This window comes from Schistocerca serialis, unplaced genomic scaffold (genome assembly GCF_023864345.2).
Source record: "Schistocerca serialis cubense isolate TAMUIC-IGC-003099 unplaced genomic scaffold, iqSchSeri2.2 HiC_scaffold_1378, whole genome shotgun sequence".
In the NCBI taxonomy this organism is placed as follows: Eukaryota; Metazoa; Arthropoda; class Insecta; order Orthoptera; family Acrididae; genus Schistocerca; species Schistocerca serialis.
The window spans coordinates 40,339-49,685 of record NW_026047600.1 but is presented as its reverse complement, the minus strand read 5'-3'; the positions used below and the strand labels follow the sequence as shown (position 1 = coordinate 49,685).

At 53.8% G+C, this 9,347-nt stretch overlaps 29 non-coding genes across 29 annotated transcripts; all 29 read left to right on the top strand.

The window, feature by feature from the left end:
* The first annotated feature begins 11 nt into the window (after positions 1-11).
* Trnal-aag (transfer RNA leucine (anticodon AAG)) lies at positions 12-93 on the top strand. Its single transcript has one exon. It is a non-coding gene; the product is annotated as a tRNA-Leu (tRNA).
* Positions 94-166: 73 nt separating this feature from the next.
* Positions 167-248, top strand: Trnal-cag (transfer RNA leucine (anticodon CAG)). Its single transcript has one exon. It is a non-coding gene; the product is annotated as a tRNA-Leu (tRNA).
* Positions 249-519: 271 nt separating this feature from the next.
* Positions 520-591, top strand: Trnae-cuc (transfer RNA glutamic acid (anticodon CUC)). Its single transcript has one exon. It is a non-coding gene; the product is annotated as a tRNA-Glu (tRNA).
* Positions 592-959: 368 nt separating this feature from the next.
* Positions 960-1,031, top strand: Trnah-gug (transfer RNA histidin (anticodon GUG)). Its single transcript has one exon. It is a non-coding gene; the product is annotated as a tRNA-His (tRNA).
* Positions 1,032-1,318: 287 nt separating this feature from the next.
* Positions 1,319-1,400, top strand: Trnal-aag (transfer RNA leucine (anticodon AAG)). Its single transcript has one exon. It is a non-coding gene; the product is annotated as a tRNA-Leu (tRNA).
* A 73-nt stretch (positions 1,401-1,473) lies between these two features.
* Positions 1,474-1,555, top strand: Trnal-cag (transfer RNA leucine (anticodon CAG)). Its single transcript has one exon. It is a non-coding gene; the product is annotated as a tRNA-Leu (tRNA).
* Positions 1,556-1,825: 270 nt separating this feature from the next.
* Positions 1,826-1,897, top strand: Trnae-cuc (transfer RNA glutamic acid (anticodon CUC)). Its single transcript has one exon. It is a non-coding gene; the product is annotated as a tRNA-Glu (tRNA).
* A 378-nt stretch (positions 1,898-2,275) lies between these two features.
* Positions 2,276-2,347, top strand: Trnah-gug (transfer RNA histidin (anticodon GUG)). The gene has a single exon. It is a non-coding gene; the product is annotated as a tRNA-His (tRNA).
* A 287-nt stretch (positions 2,348-2,634) lies between these two features.
* On the top strand, positions 2,635-2,716 carry Trnal-aag (transfer RNA leucine (anticodon AAG)). The gene has a single exon. It is a non-coding gene; the product is annotated as a tRNA-Leu (tRNA).
* A 73-nt stretch (positions 2,717-2,789) lies between these two features.
* On the top strand, positions 2,790-2,871 carry Trnal-cag (transfer RNA leucine (anticodon CAG)). The gene has a single exon. It is a non-coding gene; the product is annotated as a tRNA-Leu (tRNA).
* A 271-nt stretch (positions 2,872-3,142) lies between these two features.
* Positions 3,143-3,213, top strand: Trnae-cuc (transfer RNA glutamic acid (anticodon CUC)). Its single transcript has one exon. It is a non-coding gene; the product is annotated as a tRNA-Glu (tRNA).
* A 377-nt stretch (positions 3,214-3,590) lies between these two features.
* Positions 3,591-3,662, top strand: Trnah-gug (transfer RNA histidin (anticodon GUG)). The gene has a single exon. It is a non-coding gene; the product is annotated as a tRNA-His (tRNA).
* A 287-nt stretch (positions 3,663-3,949) lies between these two features.
* Trnal-aag (transfer RNA leucine (anticodon AAG)) lies at positions 3,950-4,031 on the top strand. Its single transcript has one exon. It is a non-coding gene; the product is annotated as a tRNA-Leu (tRNA).
* A 73-nt stretch (positions 4,032-4,104) lies between these two features.
* Trnal-cag (transfer RNA leucine (anticodon CAG)) lies at positions 4,105-4,186 on the top strand. Its single transcript has one exon. It is a non-coding gene; the product is annotated as a tRNA-Leu (tRNA).
* Positions 4,187-4,458: 272 nt separating this feature from the next.
* On the top strand, positions 4,459-4,531 carry Trnae-cuc (transfer RNA glutamic acid (anticodon CUC)). Its single transcript has one exon. It is a non-coding gene; the product is annotated as a tRNA-Glu (tRNA).
* A 376-nt stretch (positions 4,532-4,907) lies between these two features.
* Positions 4,908-4,979, top strand: Trnah-gug (transfer RNA histidin (anticodon GUG)). The gene has a single exon. It is a non-coding gene; the product is annotated as a tRNA-His (tRNA).
* Positions 4,980-5,267: 288 nt separating this feature from the next.
* Positions 5,268-5,349, top strand: Trnal-aag (transfer RNA leucine (anticodon AAG)). The gene has a single exon. It is a non-coding gene; the product is annotated as a tRNA-Leu (tRNA).
* Positions 5,350-5,422: 73 nt separating this feature from the next.
* Positions 5,423-5,504, top strand: Trnal-cag (transfer RNA leucine (anticodon CAG)). Its single transcript has one exon. It is a non-coding gene; the product is annotated as a tRNA-Leu (tRNA).
* Positions 5,505-5,775: 271 nt separating this feature from the next.
* On the top strand, positions 5,776-5,847 carry Trnae-cuc (transfer RNA glutamic acid (anticodon CUC)). The gene has a single exon. It is a non-coding gene; the product is annotated as a tRNA-Glu (tRNA).
* A 368-nt stretch (positions 5,848-6,215) lies between these two features.
* Trnah-gug (transfer RNA histidin (anticodon GUG)) lies at positions 6,216-6,287 on the top strand. The gene has a single exon. It is a non-coding gene; the product is annotated as a tRNA-His (tRNA).
* A 287-nt stretch (positions 6,288-6,574) lies between these two features.
* Trnal-aag (transfer RNA leucine (anticodon AAG)) lies at positions 6,575-6,656 on the top strand. The gene has a single exon. It is a non-coding gene; the product is annotated as a tRNA-Leu (tRNA).
* Positions 6,657-6,729: 73 nt separating this feature from the next.
* On the top strand, positions 6,730-6,811 carry Trnal-cag (transfer RNA leucine (anticodon CAG)). The gene has a single exon. It is a non-coding gene; the product is annotated as a tRNA-Leu (tRNA).
* Positions 6,812-7,082: 271 nt separating this feature from the next.
* Trnae-cuc (transfer RNA glutamic acid (anticodon CUC)) lies at positions 7,083-7,154 on the top strand. The gene has a single exon. It is a non-coding gene; the product is annotated as a tRNA-Glu (tRNA).
* A 368-nt stretch (positions 7,155-7,522) lies between these two features.
* On the top strand, positions 7,523-7,594 carry Trnah-gug (transfer RNA histidin (anticodon GUG)). The gene has a single exon. It is a non-coding gene; the product is annotated as a tRNA-His (tRNA).
* Positions 7,595-7,881: 287 nt separating this feature from the next.
* On the top strand, positions 7,882-7,963 carry Trnal-aag (transfer RNA leucine (anticodon AAG)). The gene has a single exon. It is a non-coding gene; the product is annotated as a tRNA-Leu (tRNA).
* Positions 7,964-8,036: 73 nt separating this feature from the next.
* Trnal-cag (transfer RNA leucine (anticodon CAG)) lies at positions 8,037-8,118 on the top strand. Its single transcript has one exon. It is a non-coding gene; the product is annotated as a tRNA-Leu (tRNA).
* A 271-nt stretch (positions 8,119-8,389) lies between these two features.
* Trnae-cuc (transfer RNA glutamic acid (anticodon CUC)) lies at positions 8,390-8,461 on the top strand. The gene has a single exon. It is a non-coding gene; the product is annotated as a tRNA-Glu (tRNA).
* Positions 8,462-8,837: 376 nt separating this feature from the next.
* Positions 8,838-8,909, top strand: Trnah-gug (transfer RNA histidin (anticodon GUG)). The gene has a single exon. It is a non-coding gene; the product is annotated as a tRNA-His (tRNA).
* A 287-nt stretch (positions 8,910-9,196) lies between these two features.
* Positions 9,197-9,278, top strand: Trnal-aag (transfer RNA leucine (anticodon AAG)). Its single transcript has one exon. It is a non-coding gene; the product is annotated as a tRNA-Leu (tRNA).
* The last annotated feature ends 69 nt before the right edge of the window (positions 9,279-9,347 follow it).

Sequence of the window (9,347 nt, the reverse complement as noted above, 5' to 3'; positions counted from 1 at the left end):
ACACTGACGCAGGTAGCGTGGCCGAGCGGTCTAAGGCGCTGGTTTAAGGCACCAGTCTCTTCGGAGGCGTGGGTTCGAATCCCACCGCTGCCAACTTTTTCTCGTTTTTTTTTGTGGTGTTTTCTCGTGCTGTAGAAAGCAGCTCCTGTGCCCCTGGCGCCGCGTAGGTAGCGTGGCCGAGCGGTCTAAGGCGCTGGTTTCAGGCACCAGTCTCTTCGGAGGCGTGGGTTCGAATCCCACCGCTGCCAATGTTTTCTAAGCAGGAGCACTGATTACCCGCGAAGGAAACAGCGCAGCAAGCCGTGAGCGTCTCTTTCTTAAATTGTCGTAGCAGCACAGTGCGTGGTGCAACGACAGGATTCACACGCGCAGTTTGGTGTCACGATTGCTGGCGCTCGTCTCCACGAAATGTGTCTCGAGCATGACGTTCTATGCAGTGGAAACGCTAATTTTTGCCGTTGTCGTCAAGTGGATTGTGTACAGCTTGCTGTGTTCGCTGGAGGAGCACTTGTGTCGTTATCCGGTGTGGTCTAGTGGCTAGGATACCTGGCTCTCACCCAGGAGGCCCGGGTTCGATTCCCGGTACCGGAAATACGCATTTTACTGCTCCTCTTATGCGACTTGTCCCGACTTAGCTCGACTGACGCTCCGCTGACGCTTGCACAAAATGACGTTAAGTACGATTCGCGGTCACAAGTGACGGCGAGAGCGATGCGACACCTCTTATCGAGGCACTTACCTGTGGTAGACAGAGTTGGAGGACTACAAGACATTGCCACAGGGGTTTAATGCAGCTAACCACACTGCTTAGTGTCCTAACAGCGCAGACACGTTTCGTTTGCCAGTATACATATAATGGAGACCACGTCTGACACAGCTGTGGCGAGACACAGTGGGCTGAGCTTTGCTGTGCATAGCCACTTGCAGTCGCGAGAACTGCTTTCGGCGGTGCCTCCGTGGCCGTGATCGTCTAGTGGTTAGGACATTGCGTTGTGGCCGCAATAACCCAGGTTCGAATCCTGGTCACGGCACTTTTTAAAGTTTTGCCTTGCTGTCGCTGCAATGACGGTAGTGAACCACTGTTTGAATTCACGGTGCCCTCTGGATTTCTCGCTCATGTTCCACGAGCTGCAGGTGGCACTACCAGTTCATTATCAACACGTAATGCCGCCGCACCACAGCGCGGGCTGCTGCCTGTGTAGTTAACCTCTATTCGAAAAGGGCAGTTGTTTGAAGTGCAATGGATGAGCGGCCAGTCGCAGCAGAACAGGAAGCTGTGTCGTGCACTGTTTCTACGAAAGCGAACAACACTGACGCAGGTAGCGTGGCCGAGCGGTCTAAGGCGCTGGTTTAAGGCACCAGTCTCTTCGGAGGCGTGGGTTCGAATCCCACCGCTGCCAACTTTTTCTCGTTTTTTTTTGTGGTGTTTTCTCGTGCTGTAGAAAGCAGCTCCTGTGCCCCTGGCGCCGCGTAGGTAGCGTGGCCGAGCGGTCTAAGGCGCTGGTTTCAGGCACCAGTCTCTTCGGAGGCGTGGGTTCGAATCCCACCGCTGCCAATGTTTCTAAGCAGGAGCACTGATTACCCGCGAAGGAAACAGCGCAGCAAGCCGTGAGCGTCTCTTTCTTAAATTGTCGTAGCAGCACAGTGCGTGGTGCAACGACAGGATTCACACGCGCAGTTTGGTGTCACGATTGCTGGCGCTCGTCTCCACGAAATGTGTCTCGAGCATGACGTTCTATGCAGTGGAAACGCTAATTTTTGCCGTTGTCGTCAAGTGGATTGTGTACAGCTTGCTGTGTTCGCTGGAGGAGCACTTGTGTCGTTATCCGGTGTGGTCTAGTGGCTAGGATACCTGGCTCTCACCCAGGAGGCCCGGGTTCGATTCCCGGTACCGGAAATACGCATTTTACTGCTCCTCTTATGCGACTTGTCCCGACTTAGCTCGACTGACGCTCCGCTGACGCTTGCACAAAATGACGTTAAGTACGATTCGCGGTCACAAGTGACGGCGAGAGCGATGCGACATCTGTCCACCTCTTATCGAGGCACATACCTGTGGTCAACAGAGTTGGAGGACTACAAGACATTGCCACAGGGGTTTAATGCAGCTAACCACACTGCTTAGTGTCCCTAACAGCGCAGACACGTTTCGTTTTGCCAGTATACATATAATGGAGACCACGTCTGACACAGCTGTGGCGAGACACAGTGGGCTGAGCTTTGCTGTGCATAGCCACTTGCAGTCGCGAGAACTGCTTTCGGCGGTGCCTCCGTGGCCGTGATCGTCTAGTGGTTAGGACATTGCGTTGTGGCCGCAATAACCCAGGTTCGAATCCTGGTCACGGCACTTTTTAAAGTTTTGCATTGCTGTCGCTGCAATGACGGTAGTGAACCACTGTTTGAATTCACGGTGCCCTCTGGATTTCTCGCTCATGTTCCACGAGCTGCAGGTGGCACTACCAGTTCATTATCAACACGTAATGCCGCCGCACCACAGCGCGGGCTGCTGCCTGTGTAGTTAACCTCTATTCGAAAAGGGCAGTTGTTTGAAGTGCAATGGATGAGCGGCCAGTCGCAGCAGAACAGGAAGCTGTGTCGTGCACTGTTTCTACGAAAGCGAACAACACTGACGCAGGTAGCGTGGCCGAGCGGTCTAAGGCGCTGGTTTAAGGCACCAGTCTCTTCGGAGGCGTGGGTTCGAATCCCACCGCTGCCAACTTTTTCTCGTTTTTTTTTGTGGTGTTTTCTCGTGCTGTAGAAAGCAGCTCCTGTGCCCCTGGCGCCGCGTAGGTAGCGTGGCCGAGCGGTCTAAGGCGCTGGTTTCAGGCACCAGTCTCTTCGGAGGCGTGGGTTCGAATCCCACCGCTGCCAATGTTTTCTAAGCAGGAGCACTGATTACCCGCGAAGGAAACAGCGCAGCAAGCCGTGAGCGTCTCTTTCTTAAATTGTCGTAGCAGCACAGTGCGTGGTGCAACGACAGGATTCACACGCGCAGTTTGGTGTCACGATTGCTGGCGCTCGTCTCCACGAAATGTGTCTCGAGCATGACGTTCTATGCAGTGGAAACGCTAATTTTTGCCGTTGTCGTCAAGTGGATTGTGTACAGCTTGCTGTGTTCGCTGGAGGAGCACTTGTGTCGTTATCCGGTGTGTCTAGTGGCTAGGATACCTGGCTCTCACCCAGGAGGCCCGGGTTCGATTCCCGGTACCGGAAATACGCATTTTACTGCTCCTCTTATGCGACTTGTCCCGACTTAGCTCGACTGACGCTCCGCTGACGCTTGCACAAAATGACGTTAAGTACGATTCGCGGTCACAAGTGACGGCGAGAGCGATGCGACATCTGTCCACCTCTTATCGAGGCACATACCTGTGGTCAACAGAGTTGGAGGACTACAAGACATTGCCACAGGGGTTTAATGCAGCTAACCACACTGCTTAGTGTCCTAACAGCGCAGACACGTTTTCGTTTGCCAGTATACATATAATGGAGACCACGTCTGACACAGCTGTGGCGAGACACAGTGGGCTGAGCTTTGCTGTGCATAGCCACTTGCAGTCGCGAGAACTGCTTTCGGCGGTGCCTCCGTGGCCGTGATCGTCTAGTGGTTAGGACATTGCGTTGTGGCCGCAATAACCCAGGTTCGAATCCTGGTCACGGCACTTTTTAAAGTTTTGCATTGCTGTCGCTGCAATGACGGTAGTGAACCACTGTTTGAATTCACGGTGCCCTCTGGATTTCTCGCTCATGTTCCACGAGCTGCAGGTGGCACTACCAGTTCATTATCAACACGTAATGCCGCCGCACCACAGCGCGGGCTGCTGCCTGTGTAGTTAACCTCTATTCGAAAAGGGCAGTTGTTTGAAGTGCAATGGATGAGCGGCCAGTCGCAGCAGAACAGGAAGCTGTGTCGTGCACTGTTTCTACGAAAGCGAACAACACTGACGCAGGTAGCGTGGCCGAGCGGTCTAAGGCGCTGGTTTAAGGCACCAGTCTCTTCGGAGGCGTGGGTTCGAATCCCACCGCTGCCAACTTTTTCTCGTTTTTTTTTGTGGTGTTTTCTCGTGCTGTAGAAAGCAGCTCCTGTGCCCCTGGCGCCGCGTAGGTAGCGTGGCCGAGCGGTCTAAGGCGCTGGTTTCAGGCACCAGTCTCTTCGGAGGCGTGGGTTCGAATCCCACCGCTGCCAATGTTTTCTAAGCAGGAGCACTGATTACCCGCGAAGGAAACAGCGCAGCAAGCCGTGAGCGGTCTCTTTCTTAAATTGTCGTAGCAGCACAGTGCGTGGTGCAACGACAGGATTCACACGCGCAGTTTGGTGTCACGATTGCTGGCGCTCGTCTCCACGAAATGTGTCTCGAGCATGACGTTCTATGCAGTGGAAACGCTAATTTTTGCCGTTGTCGTCAAGTGGATTGTGTACAGCTTGCTGTGTTCGCTGGAGGAGCACTTGTGTCGTTATCCGGTGTGGTCTAGTGGCTAGGATACCTGGCTCTCACCCAGGAGGCCCGGGTTCGATTCCCGGTACCGGGAAATACGCATTTTACTGCTCCTCTTATGCGACTTGTCCCGACTTAGCTCGACTGACGCTCCGCTGACGCTTGCACAAAATGACGTTAAGTACGATTCGCGGTCACAAGTGACGGCGAGAGCGATGCGACATCTGTCCACCTCTTATCGAGGCACATACCTGTGGTCAACAGAGTTGGAGGACTACAAGACATTGCCACAGGGGTTTAATGCAGCTAACCACACTGCTTAGTGTCCTAACAGCGCAGACACGTTTCGTTTGCCAGTATACATATAATGGAGACCACGTCTGACACAGCTGTGGCGAGACACAGTGGGCTGAGCTTTGCTGTGCATAGCCACTTGCAGTCGCGAGAACTGCTTTCGGCGGTGCCTCCGTGGCCGTGATCGTCTAGTGGTTAGGACATTGCGTTGTGGCCGCAATAACCCAGGTTCGAATCCTGGTCACGGCACTTTTTAAAGTTTTGCATTGCTGTCGCTGCAATGACGGTAGTGAACCACTGTTTGAATTCACGGTGCCCTCTGGATTTCTCGCTCATGTTCCACGAGCTGCAGGTGGCACTACCAAGTTCATTATCAACACGTAATGCCGCCGCACCACAGCGCGGGCTGCTGCCTGTGTAGTTAACCTCTATTCGAAAAGGGCAGTTGTTTGAAGTGCAATGGATGAGCGGCCAGTCGCAGCAGAACAGGAAGCTGTGTCGTGCACTGTTTCTACGAAAGCGAACAACACTGACGCAGGTAGCGTGGCCGAGAGGTCTAAGGCGCTGGTTTAAGGCACCAGTCTCTTCGGAGGCGTGGGTTCGAATCCCACCGCTGCCAACTTTTTCTCGTTTTTTTTTGTGGTGTTTTCTCGTGCTGTAGAAAGCAGCTCCTGTGCCCCTGGCGCCGCGTAGGTAGCGTGGCCGAGCGGTCTAAGGCGCTGGTTTCAGGCACCAGTCTCTTCGGAGGCGTGGGTTCGAATCCCACCGCTGCCAATGTTTTCTAAGCAGGAGCACTGATTACCCGCGAAGGAAACAGCGCAGCAAGCCGTGAGCGTCTCTTTCTTAAATTGTCGTAGCAGCACAGTGCGTGGTGCAACGACAGGATTCACACGCGCAGTTTGGTGTCACGATTGCTGGCGCTCGTCTCCACGAAATGTGTCTCGAGCATGACGTTCTATGCAGTGGAAACGCTAATTTTTGCCGTTGTCGTCAAGTGGATTGTGTACAGCTTGCTGTGTTCGCTGGAGGAGCACTTGTGTCGTTATCCGGTGTGGTCTAGTGGCTAGGATACCTGGCTCTCACCCAGGAGGCCCGGGTTCGATTCCCGGTACCGGAAATACGCATTTTACTGCTCCTCTTATGCGACTTGTCCCGACTTAGCTCGACTGACGCTCCGCTGACGCTTGCACAAAATGACGTTAAGTACGATTCGCGGTCACAAGTGACGGCGAGAGCGATGCGACACCTCTTATCGAGGCACTTACCTGTGGTAGACAGAGTTGGAGGACTACAAGACATTGCCACAGGGGTTTAATGCAGCTAACCACACTGCTTAGTGTCCTAACAGCGCAGACACGTTTCGTTTGCCAGTATACATATAATGGAGACCACGTCTGACACAGCTGTGGCGAGACACAGTGGGCTGAGCTTTGCTGTGCATAGCCACTTGCAGTCGCGAGAACTGCTTTCGGCGGTGCCTCCGTGGCCGTGATCGTCTAGTGGTTAGGACATTGCGTTGTGGCCGCAATAACCCAGGTTCGAATCCTGGTCACGGCACTTTTTAAAGTTTTGCATTGCTGTCGCTGCAATGACGGTAGTGAACCACTGTTTGAATTCACGGTGCCCTCTGGATTTCTCGCTCATGTTCCACGAGCTGCAGGTGGCACTACCAGTTCATTATCAACACGTAATGCCGCCGCACCACAGCGCGGGCTGCTGCCTGTGTAGTTAACCTCTATTCGAAAAGGGCAGTTGTTTGAAGTGCAATGGATGAGCGGCCAGTCGCAGCAGAACAGGAAGCTGTGTCGTGCACTGTTTCTACGAAAGCGAACAACACTGACGCAGGTAGCGTGGCCGAGCGGTCTAAGGCGCTGGTTTAAGGCACCAGTCTCTTCGGAGGCGTGGGTTCGAATCCCACCGCTGCCAACTTTTTCTCGTTTTTTTTTGTGGTGTTTTCTCGTGCTGTAGAAAGCAGCTCCTGTGCCCCTGGCGCCGCGTAGGTAGCGTGGCCGAGCGGTCTAAGGCGCTGGTTTCAGGCACCAGTCTCTTCGGAGGCGTGGGTTCGAATCCCACCGCTGCCAATGTTTTCTAAGCAGGAGCACTGATTACCCGCGAAGGAAACAGCGCAGCAAGCCGTGAGCGTCTCTTTCTTAAATTGTCGTAGCAGCACAGTGCGTGGTGCAACGACAGGATTCACACGCGCAGTTTGGTGTCACGATTGCTGGCGCTCGTCTCCACGAAATGTGTCTCGAGCATGACGTTCTATGCAGTGGAAACGCTAATTTTTGCCGTTGTCGTCAAGTGGATTGTGTACAGCTTGCTGTGTTCGCTGGAGGAGCACTTGTGTCGTTATCCGGTGTGGTCTAGTGGCTAGGATACCTGGCTCTCACCCAGGAGGCCCGGGTTCGATTCCCGGTACCGGAAATACGCATTTTACTGCTCCTCTTATGCGACTTGTCCCGACTTAGCTCGACTGACGCTCCGCTGACGCTTGCACAAAATGACGTTAAGTACGATTCGCGGTCACAAGTGACGGCGAGAGCGATGCGACACCTCTTATCGAGGCACTTACCTGTGGTAGACAGAGTTGGAGGACTACAAGACATTGCCACAGGGGTTTAATGCAGCTAACCACACTGCTTAGTGTCCTAACAGCGCAGACACGTTTCGTTTGCCAGTATACATATAATGGAGACCACGTCTGACACAGCTGTGGCGAGACACAGTGGGCTGAGCTTTGCTGTGCATAGCCACTTGCAGTCGCGAGAACTGCTTTCGGCGGTGCCTCCGTGGCCGTGATCGTCTAGTGGTTAGGACATTGCGTTGTGGCCGCAATAACCCAGGTTCGAATCCTGGTCACGGCACTTTTTAAAGTTTTGCCTTGCTGTCGCTGCAATGACGGTAGTGAACCACTGTTTGAATTCACGGTGCCCTCTGGATTTCTCGCTCATGTTCCACGAGCTGCAGGTGGCACTACCAGTTCATTATCAACACGTAATGCCGCCGCACCACAGCGCGGGCTGCTGCCTGTGTAGTTAACCTCTATTCGAAAAGGGCAGTTGTTTGAAGTGCAATGGATGAGCGGCCAGTCGCAGCAGAACAGGAAGCTGTGTCGTGCACTGTTTCTACGAAAGCGAACAACACTGACGCAGGTAGCGTGGCCGAGCGGTCTAAGGCGCTGGTTTAAGGCACCAGTCTCTTCGGAGGCGTGGGTTCGAATCCCACCGCTGCCAACTTTTTCTCGTTTTTTTTTGTGGTGTTTTCTCGTGCTGTAGAAAGCAGCTCCTGTGCCCCTGGCGCCGCGTAGGTAGCGTGGCCGAGCGGTCTAAGGCGCTGGTTTCAGGCACCAGTCTCTTCGGAGGCGTGGGTTCGAATCCCACCGCTGCCAATGTTTTCTAAGCAGGAGCACTGATTACCCGCGAAGGAAACAGCGCAGCAAGCCGTGAGCGTCTCTTTCTTAAATTGTCGTAGCAGCACAGTGCGTGGTGCAACGACAGGATTCACACGCGCAGTTTGGTGTCACGATTGCTGGCGCTCGTCTCCACGAAATGTGTCTCGAGCATGACGTTCTATGCAGTGGAAACGCTAATTTTTGCCGTTGTCGTCAAGTGGATTGTGTACAGCTTGCTGTGTTCGCTGGAGGAGCACTTGTGTCGTTATCCGGTGTGGTCTAGTGGCTAGGATACCTGGCTCTCACCCAGGAGGCCCGGGTTCGATTCCCGGTACCGGAAATACGCATTTTACTGCTCCTCTTATGCGACTTGTCCCGACTTAGCTCGACTGACGCTCCGCTGACGCTTGCACAAAATGACGTTAAGTACGATTCGCGGTCACAAGTGACGGCGAGAGCGATGCGACATCTGTCCACCTCTTATCGAGGCACATACCTGTGGTCAACAGAGTTGGAGGACTACAAGACATTGCCACAGGGGTTTAATGCAGCTAACCACACTGCTTAGTGTCCTAACAGCGCAGACACGTTTCGTTTGCCAGTATACATATAATGGAGACCACGTCTGACACAGCTGTGGCGAGACACAGTGGGCTGAGCTTTGCTGTGCATAGCCACTTGCAGTCGCGAGAACTGCTTTCGGCGGTGCCTCCGTGGCCGTGATCGTCTAGTGGTTAGGACATTGCGTTGTGGCCGCAATAACCCAGGTTCGAATCCTGGTCACGGCACTTTTTAAAGTTTTGCATTGCTGTCGCTGCAATGACGGTAGTGAACCACTGTTTGAATTCACGGTGCCCTCTGGATTTCTCGCTCATGTTCCACGAGCTGCAGGTGGCACTACCAGTTCATTATCAACACGTAATGCCGCCGCACCACAGCGCGGGCTGCTGCCTGTGTAGTTAACCTCTATTCGAAAAGGGCAGTTGTTTGAAGTGCAATGGATGAGCGGCCAGTCGCAGCAGAACAGGAAGCTGTGTCGTGCACTGTTTCTACGAAAGCGAACAACACTGACGCAGGTAGCGTGGCCGAGCGGTCTAAGGCGCTGGTTTAAGGCACCAGTCTCTTCGGAGGCGTGGGTTCGAATCCCACCGCTGCCAACTTTTTCTCGTTTTTTTTTGTGGTGTTTTCTCGTGCTGTAGAAAGCAGCTCCTGTGCCCCTGGCGCCG